We start from the raw sequence: 23,524 nt of genomic DNA, 5'->3' as shown, positions 1-23,524 counted from the left end.
TATTATCTTTTCCTTTTATATGTTTGAATGTTAAATTATAAATTGAAATAGTATCCATAAAGTTTAACCATCTTCGTCTACTGCTACTTTTATCATTAATTATTTGATAGAATTTGACTATAGCTTCACAGTCTGTTCTGACCAATATTTCTGGTTTATTTAGTATATATAGTCTAAAACTATTTAAGTCATATATTACAGCTAAAATTTCGGCGTCTATACTACTCATATTTCCTTTTTCTCGATACTTACCACTTTGATAAACACATATCTTTTCTTCACTTTTATTGCTATATTTATTTGGTTTTGCCTTTAATACTGCTCCCATCCTTCGAAGCTTCCATCTGTTTCTATAATTAAATAGTCTGTTTCTAGGGGCATATTTAAGTCTGGAATATTTTTTATTTTTTCTTTAATTTTTTGTACTAATCTAATATCTTCTGTATTAAAGTGTTTTTGACCATTTGATCCCGTTTTTGAATACAATGGCCCTGCTTTTATAAAACTTCTAGCATAATTTACTATTCCTAAGAATTTTTGTAATTCTTTAACATTATCTAGTTTATCTGGCATTTCTAAGGCCTTTTTAGCTATATGAGGTTGCAATTTTATTTTGCCATCTCCTAGCACTACTCCTAAAAAGTTTATATGGTTTTTACATAATTCCATCTTTTTCTTGCTAATTATTATTCCATTTTCTACGAATAATCTAAATACTGTCTGTAGGTGTCTTAAATGTTCTTTCATGTCTTTACTAAATACTAATCTATCATCTACATATACTAGGACAAATCTTTTATAGTCTCCAAATATACTATCCATTTTTCTTTGAAAAATTGGTGGAGCTGTCTTTAATCCAAATGACATTACTAACCATTCGAAATGTCCTTCAGGACAGGTAAATGCAGTCCATTCTATACTTTTTTCATGCATTCGTACCTGCCAATATCCTGATTTACAATCAAATTTACTAAAGATCTTTTTACTTTGTATTCTATTTATTAGTTCTGTTTTGTCTGGTAACTTATATCCATCTGTTCTGGTGTTATCATTAAGTCTTTTGTAATTTATTACCATTCTAGTTTTTCCTCTTACTATCTCACTATGATTTCTTACCATAAATGCGGCAGATCTATGTTTAGAAGTAGATCTTCTTATTACTCCTAAATTTAATAATTTTTTTATTTGTACTTTAAAGTCTTTCACATCTTGGTTAGTTGCTTCTATTGAGGCTGTTTTAATTATATATTCTGGATTTATTATGTTTAATTTACATACAATTTTTTTATTTTTTCAATGTTTTAAAGTTTTTTCTCCTATAATTTCTATCTCATCTAGTATTATTATTATATTATCTAAATCTTTTTGTTTTTTTATTACTCCTATCCTTTCTATCCCTGTTTTAAAATTATATAATTCTGTTTCTATGTCTATTAAAGTATAATTTTTTCCTATTAGATTATCGTCGTCTAGTATTTCTTCTTCTTCTAAAATTAAATTCTTTATTTCTCTTTTGCTTTTACAACATGTATTGTTGTCTTGACAATCCTTACAACAACTTTCTTCTTTCTTTTGCAGGTTTATTTGGTCTGGAGTAAAGATCTTCTTATGTCTGATTCTAGTTTCATCTCCTTCTTCTGAACTATGGACTGGTGAAATCCTTGGACTTGGAGATAATTCTGGACAAGGGTTCTTGATTATATGCTTGTCTTGTTATGCTTTTGTTTGGAAAAATCTTTCCAAAGTCTCTTTAACTATACTTTCTATGTTGTCAATTTTTTTCTTTTTTGCAAGTATGCTTTTCTTGCTAGAAGTAGCTCCTTGCGTCAGTGTCTTTGGTAGTCTTCGTCTTGTCCGGAGAGATGAACATCCCCCATCTTCACTTTTTGGCAAAGTGACAGCCATCAACGGATTTGATGAGTCTTTATCAGCTACCGTTTGAACCGGACTAACTGTATCTTTATCCGATACAGTGGATCTATTTGCATTCATTGGGGAATGCACACTCGTCTCATTCATTTTTGTCTAAGATGGAGAACTCTGGGATTGTACTAATTCGAACTTAACTGCTTGTAGTCTTTGTTCTAACAGTCTTGCTTGTTCCAAGAGTTTCATTTTTTCTTGGATGAGTGTCTCTTTCCCTGGTTAAGTCTTCTGACGGTCTCAGTCATAGTAGAGCAGTGATTGCAAAAAATCACCTTGTCTGTGTCTTTTTGTATATTGTACTGAGGCGTTCTATCTGGATTTTGTCTGAGAGCTGGAGAAATATAGTAGTTTGGACCCAAAACTTCTCTAGCATAGTCTAATGCCTCAGTGAAATCATTGAAGCCTTTAAAAAGAGATTTTCTTATATCTTTAATAGAATCTAAAACTTCTATCCAGGTCTAGAAAATACCATTAGTTCTACCATGGATTACAACATAAAATTTAAATTTCTTATCTAGATTTTTGTTTGAAAAATACTGACAAAGTGCATTTATAGTGGCTACAAAATGACTAGAGTCTTAGTGGCTATAAATGATACATATTATATACAAAAATGATACATACCTTAGTGATTCATATTTTATACAGTTTCTATACATTACAGATAGGTACTGATACATATTTTTATACACAAATGATACATATTATATACAAAAATTGCCTCAGTGTTTTTTGAAATATTTCTTACAAATATACACATATTATACATGTTTTGGGATATTTAAACTTTAGTGGCAACTTTTTTAGTTGCCACTAAAAAACCTGATTTTTCTGTAGCAGGCTTTTAATGGCGATTTTTCTGTAGCAGGCCTTGGAAAAGATCATAGAATATGTATACAATTATATATGGCAATTTATTACTGGATTAGATACCAAAACAAGGATTTATGGTGCTGCAGAAGGCATACTTGTTCAGATATTAGTGGTTCATATATCTTTTCTCGCAAGACTTTTGAATTCCATTCTACACCGGATTCTGCTGTTATATCTTGATTAACCATTGTTTATTTATAAGACCAAAATGTATTGCCTTCTTGGACCTAGTTCTGTATAATGCATTCAAGAGTAACATTTTTCGTTCGACCAATTGCGTTCAAGAGTGGTATTTTGATTAAATTATATATTCCGGCTGTGAAGTTACTTTTCAACTTGTTAGTTCTATGTTTCTATTATTTCTCTAGTTTTATTTATTTATTTATTTATTTATTTATTTATTTATTTATTTATTTATGTTATTCCTTAACCATATGAAGTAAGCTGTTGAAAACCTTTTGTGTACGTTTGTTACCGTTACTTCAAATTGTGTAGCCGTCACAATCACACCATTAATAACCAATTACAGCAAGTATTAATAATCCATAGCTAACAGAGCTTAAGATTTGAATAATCATCTTGATCGTGACAGAAGTTAGATGTTTCTTTTCTTTTATTGACTTTTTTCAATTACTATTGATTTCAGGGAATGCGTAACGAAATGAATATTATGTTTAACTCATGAGCCCCAATTGAAACGTAACTCGAGACGAGGATTGTCTAAACGGAAAAGGGCCTAAAACACCCTTGAACTATTAGATTAGGTGCAAAAATGCCATTCATCCATCTTTGGGGCCTAAAATACCCCTAACGTTAACCTTTGGGCCTTAAAATACCCCTGACGTTAACTTTTGAGGCCTTTTAAATCCAAGCGGGCTCTAAATATTTTGTTAAACAATAAGTATTTTTCTTACTTATTTTTTGTTGTTTGGTAAGTAAGCAAACATGAGAAAATTGAAAGATATTTTCTTAAAAATGACCCACTAAATATGAGAAAATTTGAAACATTCTTTGGAAAATGTTTTCCTTCATACCAAACACACACTTAATGTTTGTTATATTTCTACTTGTCTGCAGGAAGACATAAAACTAGCAAGATTTGAAGGACTGGATTCGTTTAGATTTTCTATCGCATGATCAAGAATTTTACCGCGTAAGATAGTAAATCAAATTGTATTCGACATCATCATGAATTCACAGCTGACAAACTTATTTCATAATATATTGCTTAAATCGCTTATTAAGATTGCAATAGTCAATTACGTTGCAACTGAAATCATGGTAAAACAGATACTAACTTTTGAAAGGAAATAGGTATACGGCACCATTTGGCCATAGATAATTTTCAGTTTTTTCAGGAATTTTAGTTCGCAATCATGTTTGGATATAGAGTCGTTATAAATTTTTGGAATTCAACTTTGAAGTTGAAATCCGAAATTCGAAAAACTCGAAATACTTGTTTTCAGATTTTCACTCCAGATCACTCACAAAAATTCAACATTTTTCCAAATTGTATTCATGTCAAAACACATCTCTATTTTTAAACACCATTTTTTTTTAACTTTTTTCCAAATACAACATTTTTCAAATTTCACATTTTTTATGTCTAAACGCCCACTAATAATTACTTGGATCCTTTGGTAGATTCTAAAGAAGTTTCAGTTGTGCTTTTCAGAGGGAAAGAAAGCTAAGTAAAGGAATAAATTGGGCGGGTATTAACTTCTACAATAGTGTCATCAATGAGACCATAGCACAAGCCCCCCCCCCCCCCCCCCCCCCCCCCTCTCTCCCTCTCCTAGTAGGAACAAGCTATGTAATAGTTTCCAGTAGTATATCAATATAATGATTTTATCACACACACACACAAAAATAGAAGCTAACATTTGATGTGTAGGTATAAAACCTATGGTGACACTTTTCCATTGGGATGTACCTCAAGTCCTAGAGGATGACTATCTCGGGTTTCTCAGTCCTAAAATTGTTTTAAGTAATTAACCTTCAAGTTCTTTATATTCCTCCGTCTCAATAACTGTCGTACTTTTTTATTTTGGTTTGTCCCAAAAAAAGTAAGACTCTCTTTCTATCTTTAGTAAGTTGACAATTCAAACACCCTACATGACATTCAAGTTTATAACCACATGATTCACAGGATATTTTAGTACATTATGCACATCTTTAATTTAGAATCACAAGATTCAAAAGTCTCTTTGCATTTCTTAAACCCTGTGCCTAGTCAAACTAAAACACTTAAATTTGGATGGAGGGGGAGCACTTCTGTTTTTGCCTACATATATTTTAAGGACAAAAACTAGTCCATCATTTGATTTCATTTGATTTATATTGTCAGGGATAATTACCTACAATTCGTGAACATATGCTTCAATATTTTGGAAATAGGGTTAAGCATTAGGTAACCATGAATGAACCATATATTGTCTCGACATATGGGTATGACACTGGCAAATTTGCACCCGGTCGTTGTTCAGCTTGGACGGATTATTGCTCTACTGGTAAGTGGTAACTCTGGCACTGAACCTTATTTAGTTGCACACAACATGCTTCTTGGCTCATGCTGCAGCCACCAAGTTATACAGGAAAAAGTACCAGGTCAGTTAAGGCGATGTTTGGCTTATGTTATGTTTAGATATCGGTATTGGCGGCCGGCCCATACGGGCACCTGGAGGGATTAGTGTGTGATACCGCATTCTACAAACTGACGTATGAGACTCACCCTTTATTTGAAAATAGAGAGGGGGAGCATAACATGTCGCAAGAGCGAGGCGAGCTAATTGGTACCCTACCACGAAAGGACGCCTCGTGAGCGGGGCGAGCAGCCCTTAAAAAAAAAAAAAAAAAAATAGTCTCTGATTTCCTTCGCCTTTTTTTTGTTTTTTGTTTTTTTGTTTTTTTAAGCATTATAAATCGAATGATTAGTTAAAACTAATTGGCTGTTAGTTTACAATTATATTCTTGCATGCGAATACATAGGGTCTTAATTATACGTTATCTTACTCCGGCCCCCATATATTCTAATTATAAACATGTCTATCTTTTTGTTATATGGGACGTTCCAAAATGTTTGACATTCTATTTTTAAAAAACTTAACAATTTAATTCGTGATATTGAATTATTTTACACTTTTAAACTTTGTATCTCATTTTTAACACTCTGTTGCTTTCATCCAAATCTAGGCTCACTTACAGTAACTAATATTAGTTTACGATAGTAAAAAATTAACTTTACTAATTATATATAAAAGTTTAGTTTTTTTTTTTTTTTTTTTGGGAAAACTGAAAATTTAGGAATTAGAAAAGAATTATTACTGTGTACATATGTAATGCTATTTTTATTAAAGAGTTTACTTTTACTCAGCGAAAATTGATGCCCCTTACTATAAAATAAGATGGACTTTATTTTAACTTTGACGGAATCTTCTTAAAATGTTAACTAGATACATACTTGTGCGAATATTATCTACGTGGACATGAAATGATAAACGAAGTCTTGTCTTAGTTAAGTAAACTATTCTATCAAACTTATTTTTTCTTACGGAAAAAATAAATGAAAATGATCATGTAAATTAATGTGTTATTTGCAAAGTTAGAATATATTATGCCAAGAAAAATGGCATTCAGTTGCCTTTCAAATTTACTTTCATCCCATTATCTAGAGAATTGAGATATAGACGGAAGAAGTGCCAGTTGGCACGATGAAAGCAAACACAAATACATAATTTTAACCTCTAACCCACACCCGCCCCGCCCCGCACCGCAAAGAATTTTAAAATAATTTATTTCAACCCACCCCGCATCCGCAAATGTCTATACCCACACCGCACCGCATATGTCTAAACCAGCCCCAGCCCGCACCCGTACCGCCCTGTTGCCATCCCTAGTGAAATAGGAATTGTACTTGTGTCTCATTGATTCGAGCCTTACTCCATGAAACCGAAGGATATTAGAGCTTCCAGAAGAGCTCTTGATTTTATGCTCGGATGGTAAGCATAATTTCTCAAAACAAGGTGCCATCACAATTTACAGGGCAAAGGTGCAAATATATTCCTTAACTTTGCGATTTAAAAGCACATATATTCCTCGTTAAAAAAGTGGTGCATGTATATTCATGCCGTTACACAAACAGTGCAAATATACCCTGTTCGCTGACGGAAGTTTCTTAAAAAATTATTTAGCTTATTTTTTATTAAAAAAATTTTCACGTGGCTTTAAGAAAATAAGTCTATCCATTTGTAGGAGACGTTTTTTTTCTCCAGAGCACGTGATAATTTTTTTTAATGGGTTGTCTAGTTCGTTTAAAAAAATATCTCAGTGACTTTAAAAAAAAGTCTATCCAGATTTTTAAAAGAATCAGACCAGACCCATAGGAAAAAAAAATTATCAAGCGGCTTTAAAAAATAAGTCTACTAAAAAAAATGGGTAGACTTATATTTTTAAAAGCCAATGGACATTTTTTTTAATTAAAAAGTAAGCTAAATAATTGTAAAAAAATTTTCATTAGCGAAAAGGGTATATTTGCGTGATTTGTGTAACAGCAAGAGTATATATGCACCATTTGTTTTAACAAGAGATATATCTGCTCTGAAACACAAAGTTGAGAGATATATTTGCACATTTTCTAATATTTAAATGTTATTTTTTATTCACCTCGAGTCTAATAGATTTTCTAATATTCTATCACTTGAAGAAATGATGAAAAATTGTAAATAGGTTTTTTCATCCGTTGGTTTAGGGTCCGTGGCATTTTGCACCCTTAATGTGTGCTCTTTTTTTCAACTTGCACCCTATCCTATTTTTGTTTATGATTTAAACCCCAATCTCTTTATTTCCTTGCAAAACAATAAATTCACCCTTTTTATAAATTTACCATGAGGGCAAAATAGGAATACAAATAATATATCTTTTTTTCCTTCAATTTATTTATTTTATTAGAACTGCAACAACAATAAATTTTATTTTCAAAGCTCTTTTTTTATTTTTTTATTTTAAGTGATATTTCTCTATCAATAGTTGCTAAACATTTGGAGTTCTTATTGTTACAAGTTTGTCGTTTTTCCTTTATAATTTAATTACTACTAATTTATAAAGGAAAAACGACAAACTTGTAACAATAAGAACTCCAAATGTTTAGCAACTATTGATAGAGAAATATCACTTAAAATAAAAAAATAAAAAAAAGAGCTTTGAAAATAAAATTTATTATTGTTGCAGTTCTAATAAAATAAATAAATTGAAGGAAAAAAAGATATATTATTTGTATTTCTATTTTGCCCTCATGATAAATTTATAAAAAGGGTGAATTTATTGTTTTGCAAAGAAATAAAGAGATTGAGGTTTAAATCATAAAAAAAAATAGAATAGGATGCAAGTTGAAAAAAAAAACACACATTAAGGGTGCAAAATGCGACGGACTCGTTAGTTTATGGTGATTATCCGCGAGACATGAACACACTCGTTCGGATGCGCTTACCCAAATTCACCACAAAGGAAAAAAAGTTGTTGAAAGGGTCCTTTGATTTCATTGGATTAAACTATTACACCTCAAATTACGCATCACATCTGTCTACCCCACCTAATCACGTGACCATTAGTGCCTCTGCTGATAAACTAGTTAACTTAACAAGTAAGTTTTTACTATAATATTTTAATCAAAATTTTTATACATACGTTCTACTTAATATTGGATTTGGATCTGTGTTGTAATTTTGACAACTACGTCGATGTGACTTTATGTTTCCATTTTAGTTAGCTTCGAGAAATGGAGAACTAATAGGCGATCCGGTATGTTTCCTCTTTGAATTGTACTTCAAGCAGTCTTTGTTGTTAAATATAAACTGAGCATTTTCATTTATCTTTCGGCAAAAAGTTACACGATTGTCTGAGGGGGTTGTACACTTTACAACCAAACCTTAATTACAGATGATTTGAACTAGTATCACCTAGTAATATAGAGAAAATTCTAAAGATACGCAGGTTATCCATGGATCTAACTAATTGAAATGCACCAAAAAGTCGTATGCAAGGAGGAGTATACAAAAGTAATGAAGGGTCGAACTGGATCAGGGACTTCTTCAATTTGCAAGCTCTTGTTGATGGCATTCCCCATCTATCAGTATTCATCAGTCCCTTAAGTTCCTTTGACAGCTCATTGAAGTTGAAAAAAGTTTAGTTTGATAGTATTCATGGCCTAAGTAAGAGAGTTTATCGGCGACTTGGTTACCCTCTCTGTAGACATGTTTAAGAATAAAATCATTTGATTCCATGCCTTTCCTGAGCTCAGCAACTTCTTTATAGATGTTCCAGGGAATGAGATTCACACCAATAGCACAGTCAGATCAACTTGAGTCACTCTCAGCTTCCATGTACTAAAAGTTATTCTCGAAACACCAAATGATACCACGTATTGCCTCAACCCAATTGCTAGTTCTTGATCTCAGGTTAAGGGTGTAAGCCTGTATACGGTAAAAACCGGATATGAGTCATATCCGGAGAAACTATGGATCGGAGGAAGAAAAGGGCCGGGAGTTCGCATGGGGGGCGTCGCACCTTCCCGGATAAGCGCTTTAATCGAAGCTGAGCAAAGGCGCCCTTTGGTCCGGTCTCTATGCCACCGATGGTTCGGGGACTCTTCCCGAGGGTTCATCACCGTTGATCCGGACACCGTTTGCCCGTGTATCCGTTGGTCCGTTGTGACCGTTGCTGAAGCGCACCAGTGGTGTCACGTCATGGTCGGCCACCAACTATGCGTGTGTCAGACGGCGCCGTTAGTCCAATCCCACCAAATCCGTGCAGGGGCTGTCCTTTTTATTGTTATTTTATCAATTCATATTGTATGAGGCCCATGGGCTCACTGCTATAAATAGGGCATATCCACCTCCCTTAAAGAGGTTGGGCTCTTCTTACTTTCCAAGAACATTTGTAATAGAGGAACTCTTGTATACTAATTCTTCCATCATTTAATTCGGCCAAGGCCGCCTGTCATTGTGATTAGTGCATTTCATCTATCAAGTATCATACATTGCTCACTAACCTCTATATATCGCTAACCTTCAAATATTTTATTTTCCTTGTCTAGTACACATTAAGAACAAAACACATATCCTATACCCACCTATAAATTAAATTGATTACCCGAATCCGGGGTAAACAGTTTGGCGCCCACCGTGGGGCTAGGATAATAGTGGTCTTTGGCCTTGATTTCTACCATATTCATCAAAGCCAAAAACGTCCCTACCCATCTCTGTGAAAACAGTCCAAATGGATGACGTCGAGCAATCCGGTCATGTCAATAATGCCGAGATCGTGGCGGAAAACGAAGGGAGCGGACTGCGGGCATTGCCGAACCCCGCTGATCCGAACCCCGTTGATTCAAGGGAAGGACTCAACCGGCAAAATACCGTAGATCAAGAGAACGCCGTCCCACCGGCAACCGACCCCCTAAACACTCATCATTCCGTTACATTGTCCCGGGATAGGGGCCGGAGAGAACCGGACGCACCAAACGATGGCATTAACCTGCGATTAATCTTTGAAATGTTGCAGGAACAAAGGGCGGCAATCGCCGAGCAAGGATTAGCGATTGCCCAACTGTAGAGCGGAAAGGGTGAAGCTGGGCCAGAAAAAGCTAAGGGTACAACGAAAATCGGAAGGAACGAGCCACGGGTGGTCGAGAGTAATGATTCTGGGGCCGGTTCCTCCACCGAGGTTCTGAGGATGCTCGAAACTTTGGCGCAGCGAGTGGATTCCACCGAAAAGAGGGTCGAGACGTACAACTCTCGGGTGGATCAGATACCGGGGGCTCCACCTTTGCTAAAAGGGCCAAACTCAAAAAGGTATATTCAAAGGCCTTTTCCTCCGAGTGCAACCCCCAAGTTGATCCCGAAGAGATTCAAGATGCCGGATATTCAGAAATACGACGGCACCACGGACCCGCATGAGCATGTGACCTTATACACCTGTGCTATAAAGGGCAACGATATAGAAGAAGATGAGATAGAGTCGGTATTGTTGAAAAAATTTGGAGAGACTCTATCGAAGGGGGCATTAACGTGGTACGACCATCTACCCGAGCATTCGATCACTTCTTTTGAAATGCTCGCCGACGCCTTCGGCAAAGCCCATGCCGGTGCCATAAAGGTGCAGGCCCGTAAGGCTGATATTTTCCGGATAACCCAAAGGGACAACGAGCTACTGCGGGAGTTCGTCACCCGGTTCCAGAGGGAGCAGATGGAACTCCCCCCGGTGCCAGAAGAGTGGGCCGCGCAGGCTTTCACAAAGGGCCTCAACATGCTAAGTTCGGTGGCTTCGGCCAAATTGAAAGAAAGTTTTCTAGAATACGAGGCCGTAACATGGGCCGACGTCCACAATCGGTATGAGTCAAAGATTCGGGTGGAGGATGATCAATTCGAGCTCCCACTGGTAAGGATCAAAGTAAATAGAGGTTTCGAGGCACCAATGAAGGGATACGAAACGAAGTCCGAATCATCGAAAGAAAGATTCAGGCCATATCCACATTCGGAGAGGCAAAATGTCAGGTCAGAAAAATTAGTCGAGAGTCCAAGCCATTTCTCTAGACGGGGCAGCAAGCGGGTTGAATGCCCGTCGAACAGTCGGGGACTCTCGTTTAGGAGCGATGCCGGAAGTTCCGCCAGTAATAAGGTTCCGCCAAAAATTTCGGAGTACAACTTCAACGTTAGTACTTCGGGACTTGTCTCGGCTATTGGGCGTGTCCCCGATGTAAGATGGCCTAAACCATTGAGGTCGGACCCGGGTCAGCGGGATCCGAGCGTAGTGTGTGAATATCACGGAACCCACGGTCATAGAACCGAGGATTGCCGCCAATTGAGAGAGGAGGTAGCCCGGTTATTGAAAAATGGCCACCTCCGAGATCTGCTGAGCGAGCGGGCCAAAAATCATTATAAGGAAAGAGAATCTTATCAAAGGCCCGAACCTGTCGAACCCCAACATACAATCAACATGATAGTGGGGGGGGGGGGATTGACGCCCCTCGAGGGCCGGTAATGAAGCGGACAAAGATTTCTATTGTTCGTGAGAAGCGCACTCGAGGTCATTCGACCGAGGGATCTATCTTCTTTAATGACGAAGACGCGGAGGGCGTCATCCAACCCCACAATGATGCGTTGGTAATTTCTGTACTTGTCTTTAAAACTAAGGTCAAATGTATTTTGGTTGACCCAGGTAGCTCGGCCAACATCATCCGATGAAGAGTGGTTGAACCGCTGGGACTGCTCGGTCAGATCGTACCAGTGGCCCGAGTGTTAAGCGGGTTCAATATGGCAAGTGAAACCACGAGGGGAGAGATCTCGTTTCCCGTAAACGTGGATGGCACCATTCAACAAATGATGTTCTATGTGATCGAAGGGGACATGAAATATAACGCGTTATTGGGCAGACCTTGGATACATGGTATGAAGGCGGTTCCCTCAACACCGCATCAGTTGTTGAAATTCCCCACTCCGGAGGGGGTGAAAACCATCCGGGGCGAGCAGCCCGCAGCAAAGGAAATGTTCGCAGTAAATGAGGCGGCTTCCTGTCCCGAGAAGCCGGTTCAGGAAGAGAAGGGTACAACCGGAGGGGAAGTCCCCCAATAGCAACTAAAGTACACTGGACCGGGTCCAGTGCACGAGGAGGACGACTTCGGGATGCTCAGATCCTTTGTCATGCCGGATGACTCGGACGCGACCAAGTCAACCGTGGAGGAGCTGGAGCAGATCATCTTGTTTGAGTTCTTACCGGACAGAAAGGTATACCTGGGCACGGGGCTCACCCCGGAGCTCAGGCGTAAGTTAATTGAATTTCTTCGAGCTAACGCCGATTGCTTTGCATGGTCGCATATAGATATGACAGGTATATCACCGGAAATAGCATCACACAAACTCAGCTTGGATGGGAAGTTTCCCCCGGTCAAGCAAAAAAGGAGGCCCATGTTAGAGCCAAAGCACACCTTCGTGAAAGACGAGGTAACGAAGCTTTTGAATATAGGTTCCATCCGGGAAGTGAAATACCCGGATTGGCTTGCTAACGTGGTGGTGGTGCCCAAAAAAGGTAATAAATTTCGAATGTGTGTCGATTATAAGGATTTAAACAAGGCATGCCCGAAGGATTCATTTCCATTGCCTCACATCGACAGAATGATCGATGCGACGGCCGGGCACGGAATGTTAAGTTTTCTCGATGCTTACTCCGGGTACAACCAGATCCGGATGCACCCGGAGGACCAAGAGAAAACATCCTTCATCACCCGTTATGGGACTTACTGTTATAACGTCATGCCTTTCGGATTAAAAAACGCCGGTGCAACTTACTAACACCTAGTTAATGGGATGTTCGAAGAACAAATAGGAAAAACGATGGAAGTTTATGTTGACGATATGGTTGTTAAGTCCCTGGAAACAGAGGACCATTTAAAGCATTTGCAGGAAACCTTCGATGTACTCCGAAGATACAACATGAAGCTCAACCCCGAGAAATGTGCCTTCGGCGTCAGGTCTGGTAAGTTCCTGGGATTCATGGTGTCAAACCGGGGAATTGAAATCAACCCGGATAAGATCAGGGCCATCGAGGACATCGAGGTCGTGAACAACATAAAGGGGGTACAGAAGCTCACCGGGCGGATAGCGGCGCTGAGTCGCTTCATTTCGAGGTCCTCGGACAGGAGTCACCGTTTCTTCTCTTTGCTCAGAAAGAAGAACGACTTCGTTTGGACGCCGGAGTGCCAAGAAGCCCTGTGGGAATTGAAGAAGTATTTATCCAGCCCCCCGTTGCTGCACACGCCGAAGTCCGATGAGCCACTCTTCCTCTATTTAGCAGTCTCCGAAATGGCGGTAAGCGGCGTTTTAGTCCGAGAAGAATCAGGTACGCAATTCCCTATCTATTATGTAAGTAGAACTTTGGGGGATGCGGAGACCCGTTATCACCATTTGGAAACACTGGCCTTAGCATTGGTAAGCGCTTCCAGAAAACTCAAACCTTATTTTCAATGCCACCCCATATGTGTGGTAACCACTTACCCTTTAAAAAGCATCATGCATAAACCTGAGTTATCCGGTAGGTTAACAAAATGGGCTATAGAAATTAGCGGTTACGATATCGAGTACAAGCCTCGGACGGCCATCAAATCCCAAATCTTGGCCGATTTCGTGGCAGATTTTACCCCGGCCATGTTCCTCGAGGTCGAGAAAGAACTTTTGCTGACCTCGGGAAAGACCGCGGGCATTTGGTCTCTACATACAGACGGGGCCTCGAATCTTAGAGGTTCCGGCCTTGGGGTTGTCCTTAGGACCCCGGCCGGGGAGGTCATCCGACAGTCCATTAGAACTGCTAGATTGACTAACAATGAATCCGAGTATGAGGCTATGATTGCAGGTTTAGAATTGGCTCGAAACATGGGAGCCGAAACAATAGAGGCAAAGTGCGACTCGCTTCTGGTCGTGAACCAGGTGAACGGCGTATTCGAGGTAAAGGACGAACGGATGAAGCGGTACCTCGAAAAAACGCAGGTGGTGCTTCATGAATTTAAAGAGTGGACCATGCAGCACATACCGAGGGAGCAGAACAGCGAAGCCGATGCATTAGCAAACTTGGGTTCCTCGGTTGAGGGGGAGGAAATCAACCTCGGGGCAACGGTGCACTTATCAAACACGGCCATAGAAACCGGGCACGCCGACATATACACAATGGGCTTGACCTGGGATTGGCGCAATAAGTACATCGACTACCTGCGTGAGGGGAAGCTCCCAAAGGACCCGAAGGAGTCACGATCGCTGCGGACCAAGGCTGGCCGCTTTTGCTTGGTGGATAGTCAACTGTATCGACGGTCATTCCTCGGCCCTTTAGCTAAGTGTTTGGGCCCCGGTGAAACGGAATATGTGATAATAGAGGTGCACGAGGGGACCTGCGGCAACCACTCCGGTGCAGAAGCTTTGGTTCGGAAAATTGTCAGGGCCGGTTATTACTGGAACCGGATGGACGAGGACACGAAAAATTTTGTCCAAAAATGTGACGGGTGTCAGAAGCATGCTCCGATGATTCATCGGCCTGGGGAGTTGCTGCATTCGGTCATCTCACCTTGGCCTTTCATGAAGTGGGGAATGGACATTGTTGGTCCGTTACCTTGGGCACCAGGTAAGGCCCGTTTCATTTTGTTTATGACTGACTATTTTTCTAAATGGGTTGAAGCCCAGGCCTTCGAAAAGATAAGAGAAAAGGAAGTCATCGACTTCATATGGGACCACATCATCTGCCGCTTCGGCATCCCGTCTGAAATAACCTGTGATAATGGCCCCCAGTTCGTGGGTGGCAAGGTCAACAGTTTCCTCGAAGGGTTGAAGATCAAGAAAATCATGTCAACCCCATATCACCCGTGTGCAAACGGGCAGGCAGAATCAACGAACAAAACGATAATCCAAAATCTGAGGAAGAGACTTGAGGCATCGAAGCATAATTGGAGGGAAATACTCCCGGAGGTGCTCTGGGCTTACAGAACCACATCCAAATCAAGCACGGGGGAAACCCCGTTCTCATTGGTTTACGGAGCCGAAGCCCTCATCCCCGTGGAGGTTGGCGAACCGACCCTCCGTTTCAGATATGCTATGGCCGTGAAGCTCGACCTCGCGGATGAGCTACGCGAATGAGTGTCGGTCCGCATAGCGGCACAAAAATAGAGGATGGAAAGGTATTACAACCGAAGAGCCAACTTTCGGCATTTCCAAGTGGGGGACTTGGTGCTTCGAAAAATCACATTACATACAAAGAACCCCAACGAGGGAAAGCTAGGACCGAACTGGGAAGGACCGTACAGGGTAACCGGTGTAACGGGCAAAGGATCATACCAGCTGGAGTCCATGGATGGGCGATGCCTGCGCAACAACTGGAACATAGCCCATCTAAAAAGATATTACTGCTAAGGTATGATCTTCCCACATGCTTTTTGTTAACCGTATCTTTCTTTTGCAGGAAATCAAGGACAGCACAAAATTAGAAATTTAGGACTGAAAGCACGTGTTGCACTCTTTTCCTTAGTGCGGGTTTTTCCCGAAATGGATTTTCCGACGAGGTTTTTAATGAGGCAACAAGTACAACGTGCTACACAACAAAGATAAAGGGCCAGCACTCGGACACACGAGGTCACACCTTCCGAGTGGGGGCTTGATAACACTCACCCGACCTCGAAGCTCGGATAAGTGTTAGGGGGGGCACAACACCCACATCGAAGCACGCCACGATAAAGAGAAACGAAGAAGCTCAGCATTTTCCACGACAAAAACGAAGGCTGACCACCGGCCATTGCCTTCGATGTAAGGACCAAACGATCATAATGAATCGTGTCCCATTCAGCATTTGCCACGGGAAAAATAAAGGCTGGCCACCGGTCATCGCCTTCGATGTAAGGACCAAACGATTATAATGAATCGTGTCCCATTTAGTGTTTGCTACGACAAAGATACAAGAAATAAAAATTCTCATATGTACGAACATTTACAATACAAAGACCATGGCATTGGTCGTATTTCGGCGTTGTTCAATTTATACGCCCTACACCAGGCACTGTGGTCGAAATTCGACAAGGTCAACGAGGTCATTACGAACCGATCACAAAAATACCGGTCCTAAAGAGGCGCCTATCACGGGCACGGAAAGATCCGAGGTCACAAAACATCTTAGTAGGCCGTACGGGCAGAATTAATCAATGACTACGGGTCATCTTGTCTGAAAAATGGACCGATAATTCAAAGCAAAATAAAAACGAGCACTCAAATGAAGAAACAAGAAAAGTGCAACTTTCATATATACAAAAGGTACTTTTACAAAGAACACTTTCACATCAAAGGTCAAAAATCCAGCAAAGGCAAAAGGCAAAAGGCAAGTAAAAATCCTATGTTAGATGACTGGAGGCAGAATGATCGGACTCGGTTCTCTCGGAATCGTCTTAATCGGACCCGAGGGCGTGGTTTGCCTCCTCCTCCATTCCTTTGGCCTGGTTTATCAGGGCCAGAAGATCGGAGAATCCGTGCTCGGCTTCTTCGAGGGTGAGCCGCCGAGACTTCCACTTCTCGTACTCGGCGACGATGGCAGTATGAGCCTCGGCCGCCTCCACGCCTTTCCAGGCTTCTTCTAAATCAGCCTCGGCTTTAGCTGACTTAGTCTCCAGCTCGGCCCGGTTCGCCACAACAATATTCCTCATGTGAACAGCAGCTTCTAGCTCAGCCTTAAGAATATCGTTGGCGCTCACCGCCTCCTCCAGCTCGGCTTTCAAGCCCTCACATATCCGAGACCGCTCCTCGGCTTTCCCTTCAAAAAATCTCATACGTTCTTTATACAGAGCGGTGTCGTATTCCAGTAGTCGGTTCCTCTCGGCTAGGCCCGCTGCATCGGCCTTCACCAAATCCAGTTCCCCCCGGAGTTGGGATACGGTGGTCTCCAACTCGTCCAGCCTCGACGAAAAATGGGCTTTGTCTCGGCTAAGGCCAATCTTCTCAGTCTCGAGGCTTCGGTTATAATCGGTCATGGCGACCAATTCGCTCTTCAAATGACGATTTTCGTCCTTGGCCGCATCGAGCTCGGGACGAAGGTTGGCAAGAACAGCTGCCCGACCCAACTCTTCCTCTCTTTCTCGGAGAAGATGCTTATATTTCTCCGTTTCTCGGCCTTGGGCATCTAGTTGGCCTCGAAGATCGTCCATCTCGTGTTGGGCACGGATGAAGGCCTCATTGACCAGTATCACACTCTGCAAGAAAAACAAACATGAAGAATCAAACAAAGTGAGCATAAAGTCTGATGATGTATAAGGGTGGCTGAGGGTCTTACCCGGTTGCCCGCGTGCATGCCTTCGTTCATAAGGCACTGCCAGGTGACCCCGGTCATTTTACGCTTGTCCAAGTCGGAGACAAGAGGCCGTAAGTAGCTTGCTACTCCCACCGGGCGCGATAGAAAGCCGCAATCCTCGGGGACGGTGATTACGGCCGATCTAGTCCTTCTTGGTTCTACGCTCGGGGCTGGGAAGATGGTCACCAGGTTATCTCTAGAGCCAGATTCTGACTGTCGGTTAGCCGGCCTCGTGGCCCGAGGAATTGGCAGATGTCCGAAACCCGCAGTTTCACCGGTAGCAGGAGGAGTGGTTGAAAACATATCTTCAAAATCTTCAGCTCTCGGAGCCAGGGTAGATGAACTTGGCGTGGACTCAATGTTTCTGGCAAAGACCGGGGGCTCCGCAGTGGAAACAGGTTCATGGTCGGGAGACGGATGTGCGTGAATGGGGGCTTCGGTCTCCGGGACTGGGGCAATCCTTTGATCGGCTGCAGTGACAGCCGTTGCCCCCGGTCCCTTCCTCCTCTGCAGGGGAGTATCTTCCGGAGAAGTTTCGCCTGAAATGTCGACAAAGTCAACCGACCGGAGAGGAGCCGGGGAAAGGATTTCTTCCGCACCTGAAGAAAAAACGGAAATCAAGAGACCTTCGTTGACCGAAGGCAAAGGCGGAACGGAGGCGGTCTCCTCGGGTACTGAAGCCATTGACGGAGCCGGGTCGACTCTCCGAACTATGATGTCGGGCTCCGCTCCTTCTCTCCGGGGCCGGGCAACACCTCTTGCCTTCTTCCGTTTGGGCGGCTCTCCCTTTTCGGAGGGCCGTTTCCTTTTGGCAGCTTCGGCAAGAACACGGGAAGAACCCGCCGTGTCGAACGCGGACGCCGGAGCAGGGGAAGCGACCCCCGACTCCGATCTGGATGCCACCGAGCCCTTCGGCAAACCTGAACGACAAAGGCATAGGCAGGGCTGAGAAAACTGACGACCGCGAATGGCTAAAGATGCAACAGAAACGAAGGAAAGTCAAATGTTACCATGATTTTGAGAAATCCATCGACCACGTGACAAATGGGCCCATGTTCGGTCCTCATAGGGAAGCTGGCCGAGGTGGCCCAGCGAGAATTCCTTCTCGGCTCTGTTGGCCAGCAGCCGGAGGCAAGCAACGACCCTCCAAACGATTGGGCCGATCTGTGCCAAAGTCACACCATAGGTCCGGCACATATCCAGTATGACCGGATCAATCGGGGGGTCGAGTTTAAGGGTAAAGGGATAAGAGTACACGTACAAGAACCCTTCCCGGTGGTCGGTAATGGATTCGTCCGGCCCGGGTGCAAAAACCCTCACTGGGCGTGTGTTCCACCCGTAGTCTGCCCGGACTGTGTCAAGCTTATCCTCGGTTATAAAAGAAGGATATCGCCTCACATCGTAACACGGGTCTGAGGCGGCAGAGGGCTTTTCCGCCTCGAGGTCTTTATTGAAGTTAAATTTGGCCGGTATAATATCCGAGGCCGTGGTCTCGGGGTTGCTCCTTTGTTTAGTCGGAGAAACAGTCTCGGCCCTCGGGGACTAAACTGAGGGAATTTCGGGAGAAGTGGTTTCAGACATATTGTAGGAATGAAGGGAAGGGAAATTCGGAAGATAATGCAAAGGAAACGGAGGAAATGGTGATTTGAAGAGCAACTGGAGCAAAAGGCAGTTGGCGAGAATGATGACAGAATTAATCTCCCTTTCGCGTAAAAATAAGCGAATATTTGGTAGTAGATTTGCTATAGAAAGGATGAAGGTAGAACGCAGAGGAGAGAAGAAACAAAAGAGAAGATCGTAAAAGTGAAAAAATGAGGAGATGAGGGGATTTATATAGGCATAAGGAGGGGAACGGTTATCGAGGAGGGCCAATCGGGGATCGCCACGTAACCCAAAATGACGTGCAAAAGGCGGTTGGCAGGAGCGGACCATCCGGAGCAGGACACGTGGCCGTCGAAGGAAAAGGCATGACGCAACAATTCCCGCCAAAATAAGGAGATAAGAGTAGGCCATCCGGGAGGTCGGTTGTATGATTCATCCACTTCCCGTTACTCCGATGGATCGTTGACCCGGGAAGTGTGGGGGCTATCTGTATACGGTAAAAACCGGATATGAGTCATATCCGGAGAAACTATGGATTGGAGGAAGAAAAGGGCCGGGAGTTCGCATAGGGGGCGTCGCACCTTCCCGGATAAGCGCTTTAATCGAAGCGGAGCAAAGGCGCCCTTTGGTCCGGTCTCTATGCCACCGATGGTTCGGGGACTCTTCCCGAGGGTTCATCACCGTTGATCCGGACACCGTTTGCCCGTGTATCCGTTGGTCCGTTATGACCGTTGCTGAAGCGCACCAGTGGTGTCACGTCATGGTCGGCCACCAACTATGCGTGTGTCAGACGGCACCGTCAGTCCAATCCCACCAAATCCGTGCAGGGGCTGTCCTTTTTATTGTTATTTTATCAATTCATATTGTATGAGGCCCATGGGCTCGCTGCTATAAGTAGGGCATATCCACCTCCCTTAAAGAGGTTGGGCTCTTCTTACTTTCCAAGAACATTTGTAATAGATGAACTCTTGTATACTAATTCTTCCATCATTTAATTCGGCCAAGGCCGCCTGTCATTGTGATTAGTGCATTTCATCTATCAAGTATCATACATTGCTCACTAACCTCTATATATCGCTAACCTTCAAATATTTTGTTTTCCTTGTCTAGTACACATCAAGAACAAAACACATATCCTATAACCACCTATAAATTAAATTGATTACCCGAATCCGGGGTAAACAAAGCCATCACCGGGTGACCTTCATTATCTCTAGTGACACCTCCTTTAGCACATTGACCAAATTTACCCATCAGAGTTGAGTTTGACAAAACTCGTGGATGGCTTCAGTCATTTGACAAAAACAGTCTTCTGGAATGAAATATGATTATCACAAAGTTCTATAATACCTTTCGGAGTGTGTTGAATATTAACTCTAGCAACCTGGTTTTCAAGCAAGTTGGTAACAGAAAAATAGATAAGAGCTAAAGATCTATTAACAGCGCTCTCATTTTCATATTTGGTACCACACTTAGCCTTTCACATTTTCCAAGTAGTTATAATTGTCACGACTCAAAAATCAATAGTTGTGAAGGCACCTAGCTATAATTGTCATGACTCAAAGATCAATAGTGGTGAAGGCACCTACCCCCACTCGGTAGGTAAGCCAAGAACAATTATCAACCAATTCAATTAAGCAAATGGTAGTGCACTACGCAATAATATTCAAATTACTAGCTGGAGACTCATAGACGCTACTAGTACAATGACTAGTCTAATCCCTTTTCTCTACGTGAACTTTTTCATATGTAAACTCGGTGTGTTATCTAAGTCTTTTAACTAGGCGCTTTCCAGAGGTGGAATCTTCTAGTTCTTCCTATTTGACCCGAAACCGATCGATCTAGCCATGAGCAGGTTGAAGAGAGCTGTAACAGGCCTTGGAGGACCGACCCACTGAAAGTAGTTCCGTCTTTCTAGGTCTTTCGGAGTCAAAATTTCCTCATCCAATAACATTCTTAGTTAGTACCATTCAACTAAGCCTTTTTTTGACGAGTGAAGCAGCTAGGCTACATGCTTAGCCTAGTATTCTCGGATTGGTTCTCGAAAGCGACTGAACCAGCCACCCAAATGAGACTCCCGTTGAAAAACTTTCTTTTTCCGACAAAACCTGCCACTAAGCTTTGACTTGAGCGCTCTTGCATCGAAGATGAACGGGGCTAAGCGATCTGCCAAAGGGATAGCGCTTATTCTCTTTCAATCAACAAAATGAGAAATTCAAAAAAGAGGCCTTTCTTGAAGAGGCTTTGCTTTTCATTTTGATAGGAGTAGGTGCTTGCAGCTCGCTCGCTGTCTACTAAATGAGCCTTCACTGCCCGTCTGGCCCCTATCTTTAATCTTAAGTATGTTCCCCTCTTAATATCAGCGCAAATCTGTACTAATTAGTCGAGAGTGATCTTTTTACTGTTGTCAATGAATCTCTTCGATGTTCGATTCTACTCTATGTTAGAACATTTTTGCACCCTTTGTTACTATTGGACAAATTTCTCCTTTAGTTTTCTTCTTGTTCTTTGCCATAACGCCTATTCTGGTATGAGTTGGGGTCTCATTATTCACGCAATTCTCCCATCCATCGATTGATCACACGAGTATGCATCCAGTCAGCGCATAGCGAATGAAAAAAACGTTATATACTTCTTTGGATTTTATCCGCTTCAGAGGTTAATCAATAGGGAAAATCACATTTTTTTTATCTTACTATTTTCTATTCTAATAGATTCCACTTCACTTTCTTGCACAACTTCCTCTTTGCTTAAAAAAAATGATGAGGAGATATGCAGAATGAAGATTTCCAAACTAAACTGCAAAATGTGTCTTTTACGTAACTTGGATAGCTGAGTGGTCAATCCTGCACCAATCGTTGAAGAAACACACTACTTTGTGTCAACAGACACTTATTTAAACCTTCTAAAAGAAAAAGAGTCGATGCACTCTTGAACTGTTCAATTGAGACTTTATAATGCAATCTCATTCTCTGGTTCAATTGCTGTTTTTCTTTCTCTTCTCAAATCGTCCATGATGGGACCCTTTATCTACATCGTCGAAGAGATGGTCTTGGGACCCCATTTCCCACAGTAGACATAAGAATTTTCTTATTCTAAGTCTTTTATGAAGAGACAAATGCAGAAATCCAAACACCACCTAAGACTGGTGTCATATGTACAAGAGCCACTAGGAAGATAAATACAAGTCTGAAATCTCTAATAGACTATCCGGAATGAAATAAAATATAGGAATACACAACGGGATGAAGGGAGAGAGGTGTTGCAGATCATCCAAGTAGCGCATCACAATCTCATGATATCAGTGCCTCAAACTAAAATAGCTCCGTGGGTCCCACTCGTATCTTGGAATCAAATTTGCACAAAAATAGTGTAGCAAGGGTAGTATGAGTACGGAAAGCACGTGTAATCAGTATATCTGATAGACCTACAATGAAGGGTAGTGACGAAGTTATTAAGAAAAATCTCATTTTATCATGATCTGGTTGACGTTACTCTGGAGTTTTTAATTAACATGGTCGAGGATACATCAAATGTCAAGTAAATTCAATACCAAATAATCATGTAAATTAGATAATCAGTTAAGGGTGTGCCATACAATGCAATACGATAAGATATCATTCAATGCAATTTCCTTTTCACAATCTATATGTCCATGGAGTTCCACGAGTCTGTATGAAGGACGTGACCCATGTGAGACTCATGTCCATATACTGTCAGAACCATTTCCCTTCGGCATACATGCATCCGCCGGAATCATTTTACTTCGGCACATCACAAATCCGTCGGAACCATTTACCTTCGGCATATCACTCCAACCAAATAGATCTTAAAGATCACATCAAGCCAACACTACGTGAACCATCATCAAATATGCATAAGGATGATCATATGAACTTGAATATCAAATGCATTTCATATATAATCATGAACTGTACACGAATACACCACTAGCTCAATTATTACTAGTAAACGGGTTTAATAGAGTGATATGTGCAAATCAAGTAAAATAACTACCGGCTAATGCCCACATGTTTTGGCATTCTCGGATTTTTATCCGTAACTACACAATTACATAATTTCTCATACATGGCACCAGTACTCGTACCAATGTCCGTTACATCACGGGTAAGAGACCCTTCTCTTTCATCTTTACCCCATATTATTGTCACTATTAGTCTTTACTTATCGAAAACGTCCCTCAAACGAAGTTTAAAAAGTCTTAACATACTTTAAGGTCGAGAAAACAAATCACGGAAGCGTC

General features: G+C 41.5%; 1 pseudogene; it reads left to right on the top strand.

Annotated features, from left to right (window-relative positions):
• Positions 1 to 3,007: 3,007 nt before the first annotated feature.
• Positions 3,008 to 23,524, top strand: part of LOC132620040 (beta-glucosidase 13-like) — a 36,619-nt pseudogene continuing 16,102 nt past the window's right edge.

This window comes from Lycium barbarum, chromosome 11 (assembly GCF_019175385.1).
Source record: "Lycium barbarum isolate Lr01 chromosome 11, ASM1917538v2, whole genome shotgun sequence".
Classification (NCBI taxonomy): Eukaryota; Viridiplantae; Streptophyta; class Magnoliopsida; order Solanales; family Solanaceae; genus Lycium; species Lycium barbarum.
This window is presented reverse-complemented; position numbering and strand designations above follow the sequence as displayed.